We start from the raw sequence: 21,140 nt of genomic DNA, 5'->3' as shown, positions 1-21,140 counted from the left end.
TCAGAGTTTTGTGTATGAGAGATTAATAGACGTTTTCCGTGTATTAAACTTAAGACCGACTCTGTAGATGCTCTGCCAAGCTTTCGTCAAAGTGTTGTTTGCTTTTTAAAGTCACAAACATTAACTAGTGTATTTTGACTAGCAAGAGGGAAATGCTTTTCAGTGAAGTTTAATCAGGAATGTCAACCCCTGCGAGACTCATTAAATGAAGGTTAAAATTATACTCTTCCTTTAATAGTTAGTCCTTGTTCCCATGGATGTTGTAAAAGGTTCCAGCTTTCCCTGGCCTCAATGTTCCACTCTCCCATAAAAACCTCAAATTAGATGTGGTCTTCAATGTTCACTTAATAAGTACATAATTTATGTATTTATAGACTCGAAATCAGTGGCTACTTTTCTTTAAATCAAAGGGACAGTTCCTTCTGTCCTGTTAAATAGGACATATTTTATAGCATTTTCTTGAAAAATAATTTAAAATTTACCTGAACATCTTTTCTTAAAAAAAAAAGCCCAGAGGATAATTTTTACTTTAGTTATGAGAAATGGACATGGCTCATAAGTTGTAAAAATGTAATAGTCAACCTTGATATATGCAAGATTATATAGATAGACACATTGGCTTGTATGATCTATAGTAACATAATTCTTTCCATTTTACATGGATGGTAAGGGTTTTTGATATAGGGGATTTATCAACCCATTCATGATTTCCTCAGTGGGTATTGTAATATTTGTGATGATGCTGTGTTTGGTGTTTACTCTTTCATCCTGAAATGCCCCTTTCCTTCCCCATACACCTTCCCAGTTGCTACAAATGCATCTTACTCTTCAAAGCTTATTTCAAAATTCCACTTTATCTATGAAATCTTCCCTGGTGCTCAAGGCAAAAATCAATCATGTCTTTTTCTTAAATCGCATAGCACTTTGCTTTTTCCTCTGCTTGAACACACTTCACCCCCTCAAATTATTTTGTTATATACAGGTGTCTCTCATCACTAGTCTGTAAGTAACCTGAGGATAATGATCAAACAGTATTCATCTTTGTAAACCCTGCAAGTCCCTAGGAGAACTCACATTAGGAGGTGAAACATGTTTGCTGAATTGATGATAATAATTAACATTTGCAACCCATATAAGGTTTTTGCATACACACTATTTTATTTTACTCTTAAAATTATCATCTGAGGAAGGGCCCCCATTTCACTAGTTGGCAGATGGGGAAGGTGATACTCATAGTTAAAAACTTTTCCAGATCAATGGTTTTTGTATGGTAGAGACAGTAAACACTTAATAATTGGAAATCAAACAAAACATGTATGTGTGTATTACATTACTGTGTAGTACATAGGATGTGTAGCACTCATTTGATGAATAGTAATGATAAAATATATAATACTCTTAATTGTAAATTCAGTATAGCCAGTTAATTCTGGCAGAACCATTTTGTTGAATTTGATGAGCTCTTGGTTCCCTAGTACTGACATGAATGCTGATTAATATGTGTATTTACTCTGAGGAGTAACAAGGAAGCCAACATTGGAACTTCTCTCTACCAATGACATGGTGATGGTTTGCAACCAGGGAAACTTCCCCTGGTGCAGTTTGAAACTGGCCGTCTTCACAGGGGGCAAGGTGACACTGAAGAAAGAAGCAGACCACTCAGATTGGCAGGGGCAGGTTCCGTTAGCAAGGGGACTTCCATGGATGCTGTGTCTTGGGCAGCTGCAAGATGAGTTCATTTCTGTGCCTTCCTTCCCCTGCCAGAATCTTTAAAGTTTGTGTAAAGGCCTTAATGGGTTTCAGTCACACATAGCATCCAGATGGTCTCAACAACACAGGGGGCTCTCAAGGCTTTGTCCTTGAAATGGCTCCTACTGTGAACACAGTGGACAGAATGTACATTCCCAGGGCATGAGAGGGTGAGGAGCCTCTGATTGTCCTGGTGCTGCTCAAGGGTCAGCAGGAGGTCATGCCCCCCCCCACAACCTTCTCCTGCACCTGAGCAGATTCTTAGCTGACTCGAGTAAGTTTTCAAATACTGGAAAATCATTGTCAGTTTTTGTGTGCTACCGACAGTAATGGCATGACACATTTAGGTTTAATAAGCATTATTAGAAAAAAGATTCTCCATTGCTTTCTTAACCCTAGACTATCAACAAAACACTGTTACACGTGGATTTTTAGCATTTGCCCATTTCTTTGGTGTAAATACTCCCATGCTGGCCAAGCTGAAGTACTATTTTTGTTAAACAGATAAAATAGGCACAAATAACCTCAAAAGCATAAAGTAAAGCACAGTAAAACGAGTAGGAAGGGATGTGTTTTAAATATTTAGTACCTCTGTCTTTAATATGATTTACTGATATTTAATTTTATAATATTTAATTTTTAATAATGGATGTGTTTATCAACTGGCTGGCAAATTCCTGCCCATTTAACTGACCCCCTGCGCCAGTAGAGCCTGCTCTAGCTTGCCACAGGGTAGGGCTCGCAGATGTAGTGTTCTTTCTGTGGAAACCAGCTGTCTTTTTCCCCCTTTCATGTTTTTTTTCCACTCCCACAAACTATTGGAGGGAGGAGGTTATGAGGCAGTAAATAAGTGTGGGTGTTGAGAGAGGAATGGCACTCACAGAACACATTTGCCAAAGCCAATACATGCTAATGACAAGAAATGACTGCATAGGTCATTAGAAGATGACATATTAGCTTCTTCTCAAAGTTAAAGAAACAGACAAAAGGTTCGTATTAGCGCATTCGTATTTTATCCAAACCGCTCTCAGGAGTAAAACATCAGATTGGCGAATGTAACCGGAGAGGACTCACCAGTTTTAGGGGAATGTATTTGAATGAGCTATGATTCGTAATTGCAGTCTTCTTTCCACATACTTTATCCCACTGCTCTGGTCATCTCCCATCACTACTTTTTCTCTATGCTTCTACCCTAATGCAAATTTGTGTGCTTCCCCCAGATCTTACACTCATGTTCTTAATTCTGCTAGGTGTTTGAAGAAAAAGTGGGAAACATGAATGCGTGCCCACAGAAAACTGTGCAAAGTCAGTCTTTTTGAAAAGCATTTCATCACTGTGTAACAGAGTCATCAAGTCATCCGAGAACTTTTAAATATATTTTTGTAAGGATGCTTTTGGTTTTACTTATTTTTGAATAATGTGTGTGCATTCAGTTATCATATATGTCTAATCTAGAAATAAAAAGTAACACTTGATCATCTGCTTTTAGTAAGTTAGTTTTAGTTGCCACATTTAAGTGAGTCTTAATTGCATGTTTTTAAGGTTGAAAATTTACTCCAATGTCATTTAAGTGGCATTTTCTTAGAGTGGTCTCAGTGAAGGATCCAACGAGGTCGTTAGAGATTGTCCTCACAGAGCTTTCCGCACCTTCTTGACACCACACAGGTCAGACTCTAGAACACACTCAGAAAAACTTGTCCCTGGGTGTCATTTTTTCCGGGGGGCTTTGTTTCATCTTGCATCACTTCATGGAACACTCACAGCCATGTTTCTATTAAAACAAAATAAAAAAACTTCCACTTTCCATTTTCCAGTAACAGGGACCTTTAAAGGGGTTAGAGAAAACAAGCAGCTTTTAGCTCATTGATGGGCTCTAGGATTTTGTTTGAAAGAACATATTCTCAAATTAAAGAAAATAGGAATGTTTTTTTCTTGCAGTGAACATCAACTTGATTTAACTTTCTCTCCCTACCTTGTTCACACCATCTTGTGACCACGTGTGTTGGGACATGTGGGGATGGTGGTGGTGTCGTCACAGTGACATGTGTTCCAACTAAGTTTTATGAAAGGCACCTCTCACCTTTCATACTATCTGACAGTGAATACTGAAATACATTTCTTGTACTATGTAGATATATTGTTGTTACTTTTGCTTTAACACATTTTAAATTTTAATAGCTCCTATCCTTTTCCTGTGCAATATAATTCTTAATTATTTAGTTTACATTCTTTAGTATGTTTAAAGCTCTGGTTCATCTTACAATACTTTGAAAAGGTTAGGGAAATTAAAATTCTGGCTAATAATGAGACTTCATTTATAACAGGATGGACATTGAAATCTTGAGTCTGTGTTCTCTTTACTGTGTTCCATGATTCCTGCACTTGAAGTTTAAAAAATCATCAAATATTCATAGATTCCCTGAGCACTGAATGTACAGGTGTGAACTCCTCAGATGCAGACCTGCTCTGATGTATGCAGTTTATACCTGAGGCTAGAAGGGCTGTCAATAAATACGTAAATAATGATTATCTAATTACAAGTACTGTTAAGTGCTATTAAGGAGATGAAAGTATAACACATTAAAAAAACTCGGGAGGGCCCTTTTTAGATGGGGTGGTCAAGAAGACTTCTTAGAAATTGGAAGCTTAGTTTGAAAGGATGACCAGGAGTCAGCATGCAAAAGAGAAGGGAACCATTCTAAGCAAGAGAAACCAAGTATACAAAGTTTACAGTTTGGAAAGAGCTTGGGATGTTCAAGATGTGACAAGAGTCTGGGGTGGCTAGGGGACAGTCAGAGAGAGAGAAAGAGAGCACACGCAGTGGGGCAGCGCTGGACATGTGCATCGACACCGATTTTTTCAGAGAGCAAAGTGGACCCACTGGAGCATTTTAAACACAGTTATGGTGCTGTCTGACTTGTGCCGAGATGAGAAGGGAAAAGGGGGAAACCAGAGGAAATGGAGACAGGATGCTCTTCTGTTACTATGAACAAGAGATAATGTGAGTCAGACACACATAATAACAGTAGGCAGGGGGGAAGGGTAAACCTGAGACGGGATTTAGGAGCAGAAATCCTAGGACCGGCTCAGGGGCTGACCTACACAGCTCGTATAAGAGAATGTGATGGTAGTGCTTTTTACTGAAAGTGGGAAAATTTGGTCTTGTGGGTGTGGAGGTGGAGCAAGAGTGTTTGGAGACATAAAGTTCTGTTTTAGACACTTTAAGATTCTGATATGTGAGACCAAATAGCTGTCAGGTATATGAGTTTGGAACTCGGAGGACAACTGGACTAAATATTCAGAATCGGGAATCATGAGCAATATTGGTATTTAAAGCCCTGGATGAGGTCACCTCAAGAGACCGTGTAAAGATAGATGAGAACAGTGCTAAAAACAGGACTCAGTGTTTTGAATATTGTTTTTGAGGAGACTACTTTATAATGGATAAAGTGAACGTGGACCTGCTTTCTAAGGTGAGTCAAAAATGCATGCTTTTAACTCCCATCAACACTAATTGGTGTTAATACGTGTAATGTGTCATGAGGTTACAACAGAATATAACATTCAACTAAAAGATAAGATTTCATCAATAATTGGTATTCAAAATGCCAGTTAAATGGAAGTGCAAGCCAATGACACATAACACAAACTATCAAATTTACATTTTTAATTTGATATATTTTGCAAAGCTATTAAAATAAAGTGGGGGATAGCCCCCAAGCCCTGTAAAGCAACACTCTTATTTCTGAGCTAAGTAAAATATTGGAAAATAGATACTTTGAGATGGGTATAGTACAAAAAGTTCTGGTGAGAGCATTGGGTCTTACTCAATGACACAAATTTGGGAAGGTGAAACACTTGAATTAGTCAATTGCTGTTCTCTTTGACTTGGCCAGAGAATCACCAGTTCCTTGATTTGGAAGAGAAGTACCTGTCATATTGAGAAAGGGAGACGCGGGTGCAGGCTCGTGGGCAGTAGGGGTTGGAGGTACTGACAAGGGCTCTGCTTGTAAAAGTTAGGTGGTCCATTGTTGAGAGAAGCAGGGGCAAGATCATGGCAGTTGTTAATGATTTTGTTCTTTTTTCCTAGTTTTTTTTTTGTTGGTCTTTTGTGCATGCAGAAACACGCTTTAGAATGTTTTTCCTGATTAATTGCATTCCTGAATTATTAAGTAGAATTACATGTTTGAATTTCTTTTCTCTACTCCCTCCATAGGTATTTGCATTACGAATGGTTTCATGTAGATGCCCAGTTCCTTCATTAACAAGGTATTGGAATAGAATTTCAGCTCTCACATTCTCGTAAGAGATATGAGCTCAGTGGATGTGATGATAAGTCGTAAATATATTTCTGACAGTTTCTCTCTATTCCAGTAATTTGAGACATGGTTATACTTCGGTATTGATTAATATGTAGTCTGATAAGTGCTTGCGTGTGGGAAGTCCCAGACTGTGAAGTTGACTGGTTAGCTCAGTTCATTAAAGGACAAGGAGAAATGCTCTGTGCTCCAGTTATATTTCCTGTCCTGGTAACTAGCTGTGACTGTTCATAGTGCAGATAATATAAAATTCTCATTGATGGCAGTTCTTTATCAACTCGTACTTAAAATATAGATTCTTGGTAAGGGAGCGCTTTCAAACTATAGTTTATGAAAGGTAACATAGCTCAGGGTTGAGGGGACCTCAGGAGATTACCTGGACCTGTCTTCAGTGCCGTGGCTGTGTGAATGTTCAATACAAAAGATGCTCCTGTTGACTCTTAAATATCTCTGAGAGTTGGAGTTTTCACTGTCAGTAAAGTCCCTCATGTTTAAATAGAATTTCTCGTGCTTTGATTTTTATCCGATCTTCTGTGCCTTTGCCTTTCATCTGGATGATGAGTAGCAGATGGAGGCCGTGATATACTGGAGCCTGCTCGTACAATCTGGGGAGACTTCACTGTTACATTTCCAGAAACTCTGTGAGCCAGTTGTTAAGCACAGCCTGTACTAAACAGTAATTGTATACATTTTAAATTAAAAACAAAGGTAATAAATATCTGAAGCTCAACCCTTCCTAGTTATTGTTACCTCATTGCACTGTGCTTCATCTGTGTTCCAGGGGATATTTGGTAATTGTTGTATCTGTATGGTGGAAATTATGTGTAACTGTACTGTTGAGCATCTCTTTCCAACTCTGCATCTTGTGACATGACACAGGTAGCTAAAACTCCGTTGGAGTGGAGGTATTTACATCATGAGAACACACTAACACCATGAATCAGGCCATTCTCCCACCCCTCCGTCATTACCCATTTACTGGCAAGGCATCAGCCTTTATATTCAAAGTTCCAACATTGACTCCTTTTATTTAGTAGCTTTAGACTCTCCTGAACATAGTAGTGGATAACTGATTTGTGACTAAATGGTCCAGAATTGATGGTGGTTCATAGGATTCACTTCTAGGTGATTGGCGAGACTCTCGACTCCTTCACTGAGGGAAAGTCATTTCTGCCTAATGGGTGTTGATTGATTCCCGTGAATGGGCGAGGACTTCTTCCAGTGCCCAGCTCCTCCACCTGTCTACATTATTGGTCCTAATTAGCTCCTTCCACAGGGATGGCAAGTGATCAATGGCAAATAGATCAAAACACTTTTCCTACACCACTGCTGGTCCTTCTAGGCTTCCATGCTACAATTTTCCATTGTCCCATATTGAAAGACTAAATATCCAATCTTTAAGGAAGCTACGAGCAGGTGACTTATTCGAGAATACACTAAAAGATCCTCGCCTCATGAAATGTATTTTCTGAATTTAAAATGTAATCCTTGTGACAATATGCAATAAAGTTCTATAGCACCTCAGTTCCCTTGTTTCATTCTTATAACATCTCCATGAGGCAGATGTTAATATGTTCCTATTTACAGATGAGAAAACTGAAATGTGGAAAATTAAGCAGTATACTGAAGCCATATGTTACGATGTGACTTAAGCCTTCAGAAGTGGAGAAATGCAGGTAACAGAATTTTGTGTATGCTACCTCATGACTGGATTAGAAGAGAGTTTTTTCACTCTGGGCTGAGGCCAAACCAATTGGAAAGAGTAATTATTTAAGCAGCAATTTCTCTACATAAAGTGCAATTTAAAAATTATGATCCAGATGACTTGAGTAACAAGAAGAAATGTTGTAACCCTTGAAACAGCTCCTTTTCCTTCCATTTCTGTTAGGAGAAGATAGCTTTCCTCATGATTGATATCCATTTTCGGTCTCTCAGGAGGCTCCCCAACTTACCCCGAAACAAAAGAATGAAATGCAAGCATTCTGCAGACCAAATATTCTGCAATTATTGTATGCTCTATTTTCTCCAGCAGATGAACCACTTCTGACAATGCTTTCGTTGTCCAAATACAATCTTCTAATACCATCGGGGCCTCTGCTCACAACTATCCTCTCTTTCCATAAGAGTTTAAACCTCAAATTCTTTTTGCTGTCTGATGGGAAACTCTACATTGGCCTCAGAGTGCATGATTGTTAAAGATCTGAATGTGGCAGCCGTACCATTGACTGAGCGTTCTAAATTCAGGGCCAATTAAAGGAAAGCATTAGGTGAAGCCTCTGAACCATTAGGAAGCCTGCAGGGATCTCCCAGCAGTCTTTGCTTCTGAGGGGGAGTTGTGGTTGGATGTACACAGAGGGCATCATCTTCAGGGTTCTGTCTTTCACACATGGTTCTCTGGAAGCATTTCACAAGGAGGAGATGTAACATTTTCAAACATTTCACAGGCCACATTATACAGAGGAGTGTTGGCCATCTATTATTAATATGTTTGTTTGACTAGTCCAAAACTGTCATTATATGTACTTATTAACTCCACTACTGATGATGCTTTTATGGGAGGGCAGAGGTTCTGAGGAGTTTGAAGATAAAAGTAATGTCTCGATTTTCTTTCAGGACAACACAAAGTACAGACCATTGATTTTTGTAGTGTATTTTTTTTATTGGTGAGAAACTGGTTTGATAGTTGAAAAATACGCATGGATTCTCATTTGAGATGCTTTATTTCTGTCCCATTAAATTGAGGAAATAATATTTTCATATTTTAGAGGACCATACCAAAGCTGAACAGGTATTATATTTACAGATGTCTAAAGTTTGCATTTCTTATATTTTTAGCCATTATAAAATTTAATTTGATTTTGAAATGTGGATTAATTGCCATTCTACTAATGAAAGGTTTAAAATGTTCTTAGGACAATGGTACTTAAAAATTTATAAATAGAAATACATTTCTGTAGCCAATATTTGTCTTACATTATATTTAATTAAGAGATCATCAGAAATTTAGATTTGGGACAAGCATCTCCTGCAATGGCTACCTGCTTCTTGTGACCCGAAGTGAAGGCAAAGTGATAGAGAAGTCCCAGCAGCATCAGGAGGATGCTGGTGGAGGGTTGGCTGCTATGTAACCATACTTTTCTCCAAAGTGGTACTGGAGGCTGACTCCACAGGGGGACTCACAACCAGAAGGCATGATCAGTGTTATAAGGGAAACTTTTCATGTGATATAACTTAAACCGACATAGCAGCAGCAAGTCAGATGATATCAGAAATAGGTCATCTGGATTGAACTCAATGTGTATGAAAAAAGATGATGTAGAAAATCGTAGCAAATTTTATAAGCTTCATCTATGAGCCTAAGAAATAAGATCATCAAACATTTCTGGGAATTCCTGAGACATTAAGTTATTTTCTCCTATTACAATCAAGTGTAGGGGGAGCAGCGTTTTGGCAGGTTTAAACTACTGATTCCTGTATAAACTACAGTATGTGTGATGATAACACTTCGCAGGAAAAAGTCCTGGAGATAAAAGATTTGAGCAGTAATCAACCACAGACAAAAGATGAGTCATCAATGTCCTGTTCTTTAAGCAGCAGTATTGGAATGCATAAATAGAAGCCCGATGTGCAGTAATCCACTCTTGTCAGCCTTGGTCAGCTATATTTAAACAAAGGAGTGTGATAGTTTCATCTTTCTCTTAGTGATGTATCTTGTGAAAGGTACAATCAAAGTTAAAAGGAATGCTAATTTGGAGATAGTTCAGAAGGAAAAATGAAGGGATTCAGATTAGCCTTAATGGTGGATCACTGGTATTGCAGGAGCGGTCTCAGAATGTGGGAAGGAAAATGTCATCCCCTCACCCTCTGCGCCCCCTCGTTTTTATTCCTACAATTGTTGCTCTACACTATATGTTCTGACCCACACCAGTTACTGAGCCTATGTCGACTGAGTCAGGGTAGCACATAGATATTATCGTCAGCTCTTCAATTGGTAAAACTTTAAATCACATACATAGGAAAGAATGAAAGACAACAATATATTATGGTGGCTTGCTAGAGAAACTTGGACAGCTTAGAAAAGTGTCCCTGTGGTCCTTATTCAGTTGGTTGCCAAGCTTTCTTGGTGGTTCCCAATGTCTGATAACTGCTAACTCATGGTTCTTCCCCATATTATTAGAGTGGGCTCACCTGATATTAAGATGCAATCGATGTTAAGGCAGCACCATGTTTAGCTACATCTGTTACCTGTACTGCCCACATTGGTCTCTTACTACCGAAAAAGATGCCTCCACTGAGGTTTATGGGCTGACTTCATTATAGAGCACCCTCACCCCGCAAACCCCAGCTGCATCTCTATCTGGTCAGCTGTCCACTGTGATTGTAAAATTGCAAAACAAAACTGCCTGTGCCGCTGCTTCTGTAACCGCTTCAGTCCACCTGTGTCACACCAGGAATGATCTCTGCAGTTGTATTTTCCTGAGTGTGACACTCTTAGGGAGACTCTCAAAGGCCACCCGGAGCCGTGTGTTTTATGATCTGGCCTTTCCCACCCACATGGCTGGGAAAGGAGCCATGTGACATTCCCAACACAGCCACTCCCTTGATGTAAGTGAAAAGTGGTCGGAAACGTGCGCCACATGATGGGTGAAACAGGTGCAGAAAAAGGGCCCATACGGAAAACGAGTCGGATGTTAACTTGGCTGTACCAGTCGTCAGTTCTTAACTGTCTACTTCTCACGTCAGTTTTTGAAATTACTACCTGCAGCTTGAGAGCAGATGCATGTTTCCTTCTACTACTTCATTTTCTTTTCTCTCCATAGTGACTCGGGCAGAGACAGCTGTATTATTATTCCTTCCTATAAAATGGCAGGCCTGATCAAACTCCATAAACACTCGGTCTGAAGAAGATATGCTGTGAAGTTTATGGAAGAAGGTTTTCAAAATCATCTCTAGGAAGATTTGAAGAACAGACTAGTTTGGGGCTACTTTTGTCTAAAAGGAGAGATACAGCCTCTACTGGCCAGTGTTCTCCAGAGGATCAGAATTTTGCTATGTGTAATGCGCTCGTTTTTGCCCAAATTTATGAGGGACAAATAAGGATGCGCATTATACATAGGTATGATGATTACATGCCATGGATACAGTAACGGGCATAATAAACCCATGTATAATGTGCACAAAAACATGGGTGCGCATTTTACGTGGCAAAATACAGTATGTATCAGGAGATTCGTTACAGGAATTGGCTTACGTGATAATGGAGGCTGAGAAGTCCCACCATCTGCTGTCTGCAAGCTGGAGGACCAGGAGGGCTGGTGGTGTAATTCAGTCTGAGTCTGAGGGTCTATGAACCAGGAGGGCTGATGTCCAAGGGCAGGAGAAGACAGATGCCTCGGCTCAAACAGAGACAGCAAGTTCTCCCTCCACCCTTATGTTCTGTTTGGGTCGTCAACTGAATGGCTGATGCCAACCAGCATTTCTAAAGGTGGTCCGTCTGCAGGTCCAAATGCTAATCTCTTCCCAGAGACACCCTCGCAGGCGTATTGTAAACATTAGAAATAATGTTTTATCAGCTGTTGGGGCATCCGGTGGCCCAGTCAAGTTGGGCGGAAATTAAAATTAACCATCACATAGCTGTTATTGGAAGCAGAGCAGTGAACCGTGGAGTCCTCAGTCAACGTTTACAGACACTCACGGGGTACATGCCACCGTCAAAGTCAACAGCTGTGACATTTGTTTATTTTTAAGGTTATAAATTTGAATTACTGTAGTTCAATTTAAATGGGACATAAAACATTTTCTATTTTAATCATGTCTTTGAGCCCGTTTTCTTTTCTTTTTATTCACATTTAATTTTCTTTTTTATCATCACCTGAGGACATGTGTATTGATTTTAGAAAAGGGGAGGAGAAGGAGAGAAAGAGGAAGAGATAGAGGGAGAGAAACATTGATGTGAGTGAGAAAAATCGGTCAGTTACCTCCCATTTCCACCCTGACCTGGGACTGAACCCACAACGTAGGCCTATGTCCCAACTGGGAACCGAATCTGCGACCTTTCAGTTTATGGGATGACGCTCCAGCCAACTGAGCCGCCCCAGCCAGAGCCACACGTAAATTTTTAACACCCTAATTTAGAGTCTGTGGGCAGCTGTACATTGGTGGAACTTCTTTGCTTGCATTTTTTCCAGTACACATTTTCATGTTATATGCAGCATCAAAACTGCAATGAGGTGGCTTCAGATTTGGAGGCATGAGGAAACTTAAAACGGTTATAAAGTTTTAATATTGCATGATGCCATCCGGTTTGTTTGGCTTGAGATTTTATCTAAAAGTCAGTGGATTCAAGTATATAGTGTAATTTTTGCATCTATCATATATGACCGCTGTGAAAATAAATAGCACCCTGAGGACGTATTTCACAAGAAATGTATGCCCCACGCAACTGATTTAAATTGAGTTTTCCTTTACTTCAGAGGAAACTCATTCTTTCTTTCTCTTCCTCCTGCCTCTCTCCCCTTTCACTATCCACCCTTCTCTCTCTCTGTCCTTCCTTCTGCCTTTCCTGTCTATCTACCTTCTATTAACTTTCTGTAGAGAAAAGTGAGTTTGAGAGGTTAATAAAATCCAGGGCCTGGCAGAAGTAAGGCCTGCTTGAGTGTGGTTGGTAGGGTAATACTATTGGTGTGATAATTTATAGTTTTAATTTGAACATTTCATCTAAAATGTCATACAGTGTACTTGAGTGTGATATTATGTTACAGGATTACATGCTTATGATTTTGTAATAAAAGATTTTTTAATAAAAAGGGGCATCATTTGTGCTGGACCCTGTATTATATAGTAGCTCATATATTTCTTGAGTGCTGATTCATTTTTGAACATTATTGTTTCCATTTGAGATACTTGTAACATTTAAAATTAACTCACTTGCACCAGCAAGATTATTTTTGAGGCTTCCTAGAGCCTCACCTGTGGAATCACAACAGAGAATTGTGATTAGATAGTTGTGAACTGAATTTCAGAAGCCATTTCGTTCATTTATTCACTCACCCATCCATCTGTTCATTTATTCATAAATTCAGGGGTATTAACTGAAGGCTAATCGCATGGCCTGTACAGTGCCAGACCCTGGCTGAATCGGGCGCACAGTGTGGTTTGTGTGATAGTGAAACATGGTTTAGTCACAGTAAATCTCTGAAGCACAGTAACTATTACAGTACTTGTCTGAGGCCTGTGTGTGTGTGTGTGTGTGTGTGTGTGGCTAATGCTAGCAGTGTGCTTGTGTTTGATTATTAACATTACTTAACAAAATGTTTGCAATAATTTTTCCTTACTACTTTCCACTCTTTATTTCTGATTGCCTGTGAAATGGAATTAAAAATTATCCTTGTCCTGAGGAGGTTATAGTCTGGCTGGAAACAGTTGGGTAAATAGATAATGTCAATGTAATGTGTTACAATGCAGAACTAAGCCTTGTAAACTCTGGGGTCCTGAGTGGGCATCTGACCCAACCTGAGGGAAGACATGGGGTCTTCCAGAAGGAAGTCATGCTGGAACAAAGTGTGAAGGGTGGTGGGCAGTGTCAACCAATTTGGGTGAGGTTAACTGGTCCATATATTCATGAGTAAATAATTTATGCACAGTATCACTGTGAACAGAATGGAAGGTTCCACCACATGGAACATCAGCAGTATTTAAAATAATGAGGAATGTCAATAAGAAATAGTTACCTGGTGATAAAACAATCTACCTCGCCTTCTCCTGTAGAGAAACGATAGGTATGAACATGACAAAAATGTGTCACCATGGTAGTGTGCTCCCGTCGAATATGTGCTAAGATGTCCTCAGGAGCAACAAGGGAACTGGAAGCAGGGCCCTGCAGTCCTCTCCTGAGCCTATTCAGCAGGAAAGGAAGGCTCAGAGCACTTTCAGCAGAACACCTAAAAGTCTATGTCTTAAAAACTCTGAAGTCTAGCCCTGCCTGGTGTGGCTCAGTGGATTGAGCACCAGCCTACAAACCAAAAGGTCGCTGGTTCAGTTCCCAGTCAGGGCACATGCTTGGGTTGCAGGCCAGGTCCCCAGTAGGGGGCGCATGGGAGGCAACCACACACTGATGTTTCCTTCCTTCTCTTTCTGCCTCCACTCCTTTCTCTCTAAAAATAAGTAAATAAAATCTTTTTAAAAAACTTTGAAATCTAAATAAGACTTTATTTAAGAAGAGGTTTCTAAGTACTGTATTTCTCGAACTATAAGACGTACTTCCCCCTCCCAAATTTGGGAGGAATAATGGTTGTTAATACTGCTGTTGAGTTCCCTTCACATTTATATTGGTGAAATATTATGTTATTTATATTATTAAATATTTTTTGCTTCAAAAACTTTTTTCCTATTTTTCTATTTTTCTCCTCTAAAACATAGGTGTGTCTTGGTGATGATGAACTCCTTGAATTTGATCTTATCTGAGAAGCACTTTATCTGTCCTTCCATTCTAAATGACAGCTTTGCGGGATAGAGCAATCTTGATTGTAGGTCTTTGGATTTCATGACTTGGAATACTTCTTTCCAGCCCCTTCTTGCCTGTAAGGTCTCTTTTGAGAAATCCACTGACAGTTTGATGGGAACTCCTTTGTAGGTGACTGTCCCCTTATCTCTTGCTGCTTCTAGGATTCTCTCCTTCATTTTAATCTTGGCTAGTGTTACTATGATGTGCCTTGGTGTGTTCCTTCTTGGGTCCAACTTCTTTGGGACTCTCTGAGCTTCCTGGACTTCCTGGAAGTCTATTGTCTTTGCCAGATTGGGGAAATTCTCCTTTATTATTTGTTCAAATAAGTGTTCCACTTGCTCTTTTTCTTCTCCTTCTGGTACCCCTATAATTCAGATGTTGGAGCATTTAAAGATGTCCTGGAGGTTCCTTAGCCTTATTATATGAAATGTTAAAGGGATTTATCTAAGAAAAAGAAGATTAATATGATGAACAGTGAAAGGACAGCAAACTCACAGTTATTAACAACCACACCTAAAACAAAAGCAAACTAATAGGACAGCTAGATCAGGAGCAGAACCATAGAAATGAAGATCACATGGAGAGTTAGCAACAGGGGAGTGGGAGAAGGAAAAGGGGGGAGAAGGTACAGAAAAGAAGTAGCATAGATGGTAGATAGAAAATAGATAGGGGGAGAGCAAGAATAGTATGGGGAATGTAGGATCTAAAGAACTTGAAATACATGGACATGAACTAAAGGGGGGGGGAATGGTGGGGAAGGATTGTGCAGAGTGGAGGGGAATGAAGGAGGAAATAGAACAACTGTAATGGCATAATCAATAAAATACATATTAAAAAATAAAATAAAACATAGGTGTGTCTTATGGTCTGAAAAACACAGTAGTCAAGTAAGCATTTAGAAACACTTATAGCAATTTGACTTAATCATGACATTCAAGACCGTAATCTTGAGAATTCATTTATATTGTACTTTACAAATGTTTTTGTCCATAACTGATTGAAAACATTTTTTTGAATTTCTCTCATTACAGTGTTTGAGAAACTCAAGTTCAGACACTGAGTGTTTATTAATAAATTTCACATAATGAGAAACTGGAAAGAAAGAGTTGTTTGGGTTGGGTTATGGGTATAACAATATTAGGGCTGTAGGCTTGTGTTTGTGGAATTCTGTTGGTCTTTGACCCCAGTTACAATATGCCTTTAGCAGTTCCAGGTCTCGTGTTTTCACATGAAAACATTCAACTCTGGAAGGAGATGGGCTCATAAATTACGATTCTTTCCTCTTTTATGGTTCTCATTTCATCTGCACTGAATATCTTTTTCAGTTTTCTCCCCATGCACAATCAGCCAGTATTGGGTCACCTGCCCTGCCTGCTCCAGTCCCTGCATCAGCCCTGAGAAATGTCAAGGCCTCGTCCATAGTGACTTATCCTCTGGGCAGGACACCTAGTGCTGTGAACAGCGCCACGGTTGTATTAGCAAGAAGGTCTAGAGAATGCATGTCCTGCTCATTTCTCTAGAGACCTAAAATTATCAGGAATGGACATCAGCACAGAGAAAGTTTCAATAAGTGGGGAGGTATAATAATAGCTCGACCTCATGTGAAACCTCTTATACTAGGGATTTTGTATAATTGTTCATATTTCATATAATTATTTTACACATAGCCAGTGTTAGCCCCTTTTTACAGACTGGGAAAATGAGACACAGGGAGGTGAAGTATCTTGTCCAAGGTCATATCACTGGGCATGAGAGCAGAACCAGTTATCTAGACTCAGGTTCTCCGTACTGTGCCGCAAAGAGTCTTTTTGTTTGGTGCACACTGGGTGACCGGATGGTATGTGTGATGTCAGAAACTGGGGTAGGTCCGATCCAGGGAGACTGACTTGAGCGATTCTCTCTTGATTCTATAGTTTTCCATATTCCAATTCCCTAGAAAATTGCTTTTGAAAAAGGTTAGACAATATATCTCTAGAGTGGTTCATTTTTTTTTCATTTTACTGCTGAGCTGGGCACACTCATAATTATCTTTGACCATGTTACTTTCTGCAGGTGATAGTCTGTTCTAGTTAACGTATGTAGCATAACAGTTTACAGGGCTATGAAAGTAAGCTTTGGGACATTTATCTTTAATGCCCAAATATGCAGATTCTAGTTTCACAGTTCTGGAAATTTTAGCACTTAGCACACTCTATGGATCTACCTTAAGATGTGTTTTTCCTATCACAGCGATATAGTGTCAGTTCTGTTCGGGGACACTGTGGGTCAACAATTCTACCTGTACGGCATTTGATACTGCTCACTAATGTTGCTGACACGGCCTTTGGATGGAAAACCCCAGCATGTGGGTGTGTATGTAATACATAACCACACATTCTCATCAGAGTCACCATGTCATGAGAAGTCATAAAACTTGGTTCAAAACAAGTTCATCTGTCTTCTAAAAATTTCCACGTCCTTTAGGTTAAGTAAAATAAAAGTAATACTTTATAGTGAAGTAGGAATAATGGAAAACAGTATAATAAATCTTATTTTAGCTCATGTGGAGTTCTTCATGCTTTTTAAAAAAAATCTTTATCCAAGGATATGTTTATTAATATTAGAGAGGGAGCAAGGAAGTGGGGAGAGAGAGAGAGAAAGAAATATCAGTGTCATAGAGAAACATTGATCAGTTGACTCCTATACATCCTCTGACCGGGGATTGAACCCACAACCTAGGTATGTGCCCTGACCAGGGATCAAACATGCAGCCTTTTGGTATATGGACCAACCAACTGAGTCACCTGGCCAGGGCTTCATGCTTTTTTTTCCCCTATTGTTTGGTAACCTTAATACCAAAATTTTACTGGGAGAACATACTGTGGTATTGGCACTGCAATATTGATGGGTGGCAACATGCACGTTTAGGGTGCTTTGTGAAGTAATTTATCCTTACAGTTCTCTTGAAAATTTGTGAAAAGTTAAAAAATTAGCATCAAAAACGTAAGTAATATTTTTAGATGTTATTTATAAGAACACACGTATTTCTTCTATTTTCTTAGGACTAAACATGAAACACATTCAAAGTATTCTCTCTTGAAATTTTTTCAAAGTATTTTAATTTTTTTCATTTTTTAATTACAGTTGATACAGCTATATTAGTTTCAGGTGTACACCCCAGTGATTAGGCATTGCATCACTTAAGTGATGATTCTGATAAATTGCATACCCATCTCACAGCATACATAGTCACTAGAATATTATTGACTATATTCACTATGTTGTACTTTATATCCCCATGACTATTGTGTAAACTACCAATTTTTATTTTATAATCCTTTCATCTTTTTCATCCATCCCTCCAAATCCCTCTCATCTGGCAACTCTTAAAATGTTCTTTGTATCTGTAAGTCTGCTTCTGTTCTGCTTGTTCACTTATCTTGTTTTTTAGATTCACTTGTTGATAGATATATATTTATTGCCATTTTATTGTTTATATTTTTTATCTTTTCTTCTTTATAAAGAATATGCTTTAACATTTAATGTGTTACTGGTTTGGTAGTAATAAACTCTTTCAGCTTTTTTTTTTTTTTATCTTGGAAGCTCTTTTTATTTCCTTGAATTCTAAATGATAGCTTTGCTGGGTAGAGTATCCTTGGTTGTAAGTCCTTGCATCTTATCGCTTTAAATATTTGCTGCTACTTCCTTTTGGCCTGCAAAGTTTCTGTTGAGAATTAGCTGACAGCCTCATGAGAACCTCCTTGTAGGTAACTAACTGTTTTACTCTTGTTGCTTTTAAGATTCTCTCATCTTTAATGTTTTGTGTATTAATTATGATGTTCCTCAATATGGGCTTCTTTGGGCTCAGCTTGTTTGGGATTCTCTGTGCTTCCTGGACTTGTATGACTGTTTCTTGCACCAGATGAGGGGTTTCCCACTATTATTTTTTCAAATAGGTTTTCAATTTCTTGCTTGCTTTCTTTTCCTTCCAGCATCCCCATGATGTGAATGTTGGTATGCTTGGCATTATCTCAGAGGCTTCTTACACTATCCTCATTTTTTGGATTCTTTTTTCTTTTTGCTGTTCTGATTGCTTTTTTCTTCCTTATGTTCAAAATTGCTGTTTTGATTCTCAGCTTTATATACTTTATTACTGATTCCCTGTAAATTATTTTTCATTTCAGTTAGTGCATCCTTTATTTTTTACTGTTTTTTTAATGTCTTTTTTTATACTGTTGAAATTCTCTCTCTAAGTTCATCTACTCTTCCTCTAAGTTCATTGAGCATCCTTATAACCAGTGTTTTGAATTCTGCATCTAGTAGATTGCTTGTCTCTATTTTGTCTAATTCTTTTTCTGGAGTTTTCTTCTGTTCTTTCATTTGGGACATATTTCTGTGTTTCCTCATTTTTGGCAGCCTCCCTTTGTTGGTTTCTATGTATTAGGTAGAGTTGCTGCATCTCTAAGGATCGGTAGAGTGGCCTAATGTGGTATGTTTCCTCTAGGGTTCAGTGGTATAGCCTCCTCATTCACCTGAGCTGGGCATTCCAGTTGTGCCCCTCCCGTGTGGGCTCTGTGCACCCCCTATTGTAGTTGAGCCTAAATTGCTGTTGACACGTCAGTGGGAGGGATTTACCCTGAAGTCAGTCAGATGCAAGGACTAGCTATGACCATCATGGAAGATCAGGTATACAGGGGTCCACCCCACAGAGCAGGACTTATTTCAACAATGCTCTGAAGCCCACTGAATCTGCCTTTTGAGTGTGTCACTTGTGGAAGGGATTGGGTGGTGATGCTTCTACATGATCTGAAGCTGTCTACTAGGTGTGCTCATTGTGGGGCCTCCTGGGAGGTTCAGGCTTATGTCAGCTGTCACCTATGTCCTACCTGGGGCCACCTGGCATGAGCTACAAAGTGTTCTGCAAATGGCTGCTACTTATATTGGGTTTGGAGTTGCCCAGGAGAGCCCAAGCTGCAAAGCAAGGCAGCTGCCCCTGGTGCTGGGCTTGGGGCCAGTTAACAGGAGGTATGGGGCTTACTGAAATCACAGGTGGCTTATTTGAGAGATTTTAGGAAAGTCTGAAGCACAAGCCAAGATAGGGAATTTGTATGGGAAAGTCACTGGAAATAGCTTGGGTGGCTGTCAAGTTGGGTGGGGCAGTGCCCCAGGAAATCACCAGGGCAGGGCTATCAGTACTAGCCAGGTTGATGGAGTCTCAGACATGGTATCCACCTGCTGGCCCTGATGGGGAGGGCTCAGAAAAGGAACACTGGCCTCTGCTGGCGCTTCTGTCTGGGAGAAAGGTGTCCCCAGCTCCTAGCCTGATTCCAGACTGCAGTTCCTCCATGTTTGTCCTTGATACCTTTTGAGCTGCTGCCCCAGTGCTGGAGTTCAGAGTGAGTAAGTCAGAGTAAGTCTGTGCCTATTCTTTAAGAGTAACTGCCTGGACTCCAGAAGCCCTTCTTCTCCCTCAGCATCAATCCCCACTGGTTTTTACAGCCCAAAGTAATAGGCACTTCTCTTTCTGGCACTGGAAACTTGGGCTGTGATGTCTGGTATGGGGCTGGGGCCCGTCACTCTTTAAGAGGGACCTGCAGTGGAGATATCTCTTCTGATTTTTATGCACCACATGTGTATGTGGGACCAGCCTGTTCTTTTTTTCTGCCCCTCCTACCAGTCTCAGTGTGGCTCCTTCTTTATATCCTTAGTTGTAAGACTCCCATTCTGCTAGATTTCATGCAGTTCTGAATGATGGTTGTTCTGTAGTTTAATTGTAATTTTGATGTGGCTTTGGGAGGATGTGAGTACTACATTTACCTACGCCATCTTGACTGGAAGACTTTTTCAAAATATTTTTATAGGGTGCTTTAGTTTTAGTTAGAATAAATACAGAAAGTCAAAGACTGAAGTTATAAGTCTAAGTGGATTTGTTTCTGCCATGGTTGGGATAAGGAATGAATAAGATTTATTGTGACCTAAACTTTCAACAGAATAGTTCATGACAGCAAGATAGGGCCACAAATCAAGATTTTTATTGCAATAACCTATTTCACTTGTCTGTTCTTACCATTGTGTTTAAGCCTTAAATTTGTGGCAGGTCTGAAACTGGGGATTTTAGAAGGAAAGTTTTATATGCAACTGACTCAGGGAGAGAATTGAAAAAAAGGTTGGTTTTGTTGTCTGTGATAAAGTATCAGTATGTGCCTACGAGCTGATGTGTGTAAACAAAGAGGTAAATAAGTCTGGACTGGCAGTATTAGGGGGCTTACAGGGCAGTGTGAGCTAAGAATTTCAATTATACTATATCCTAGCCATTAATATAATGTTTTTTTCAATGCTATTTATCCCATGTAGGTGCATTTGCCAAGAGGTGTATTTTAATTCTTTCATGATTCTAAGGGTTCCATTGGTGTGATAGCACTGGAAAGGACTTAGGATCTTGTTTGATTTTAATTATGCTTTAGAGATCATAATTGAATCCCTTTCTTCTTAGAAGAGAGAGAATTGATTTCAGCTCCTCTGTTTCTTCAAAGAGGGTGCTTGGATGCTGAAATCCTGTGGTTCTTCAGCTTTGCTCTTCACACCAGTTA

General features: G+C 39.5%; 1 protein-coding gene across 2 annotated transcripts in view; it reads left to right on the top strand.

The window, feature by feature from the left end:
* Window positions 1-21,140, top strand: part of NKAIN3 (sodium/potassium transporting ATPase interacting 3) — a 536,135-nt gene that overhangs the window by 1,202 nt on the left and 513,793 nt on the right. The gene's annotated exons all lie outside the window — the stretch shown is intronic.

Source organism: Artibeus jamaicensis, unplaced genomic scaffold (genome assembly GCF_021234435.1).
Source record: "Artibeus jamaicensis isolate MK-2021 breed Jamaican fruit bat unplaced genomic scaffold, CSHL_Jam_final scaffold_916, whole genome shotgun sequence".
NCBI lineage: Eukaryota > Metazoa > Chordata > Mammalia > Chiroptera > Phyllostomidae > Artibeus > Artibeus jamaicensis.
The sequence above is the reverse complement of the archived record's forward strand: the minus strand, read 5'-3'. Positions and strand labels throughout refer to the sequence as shown.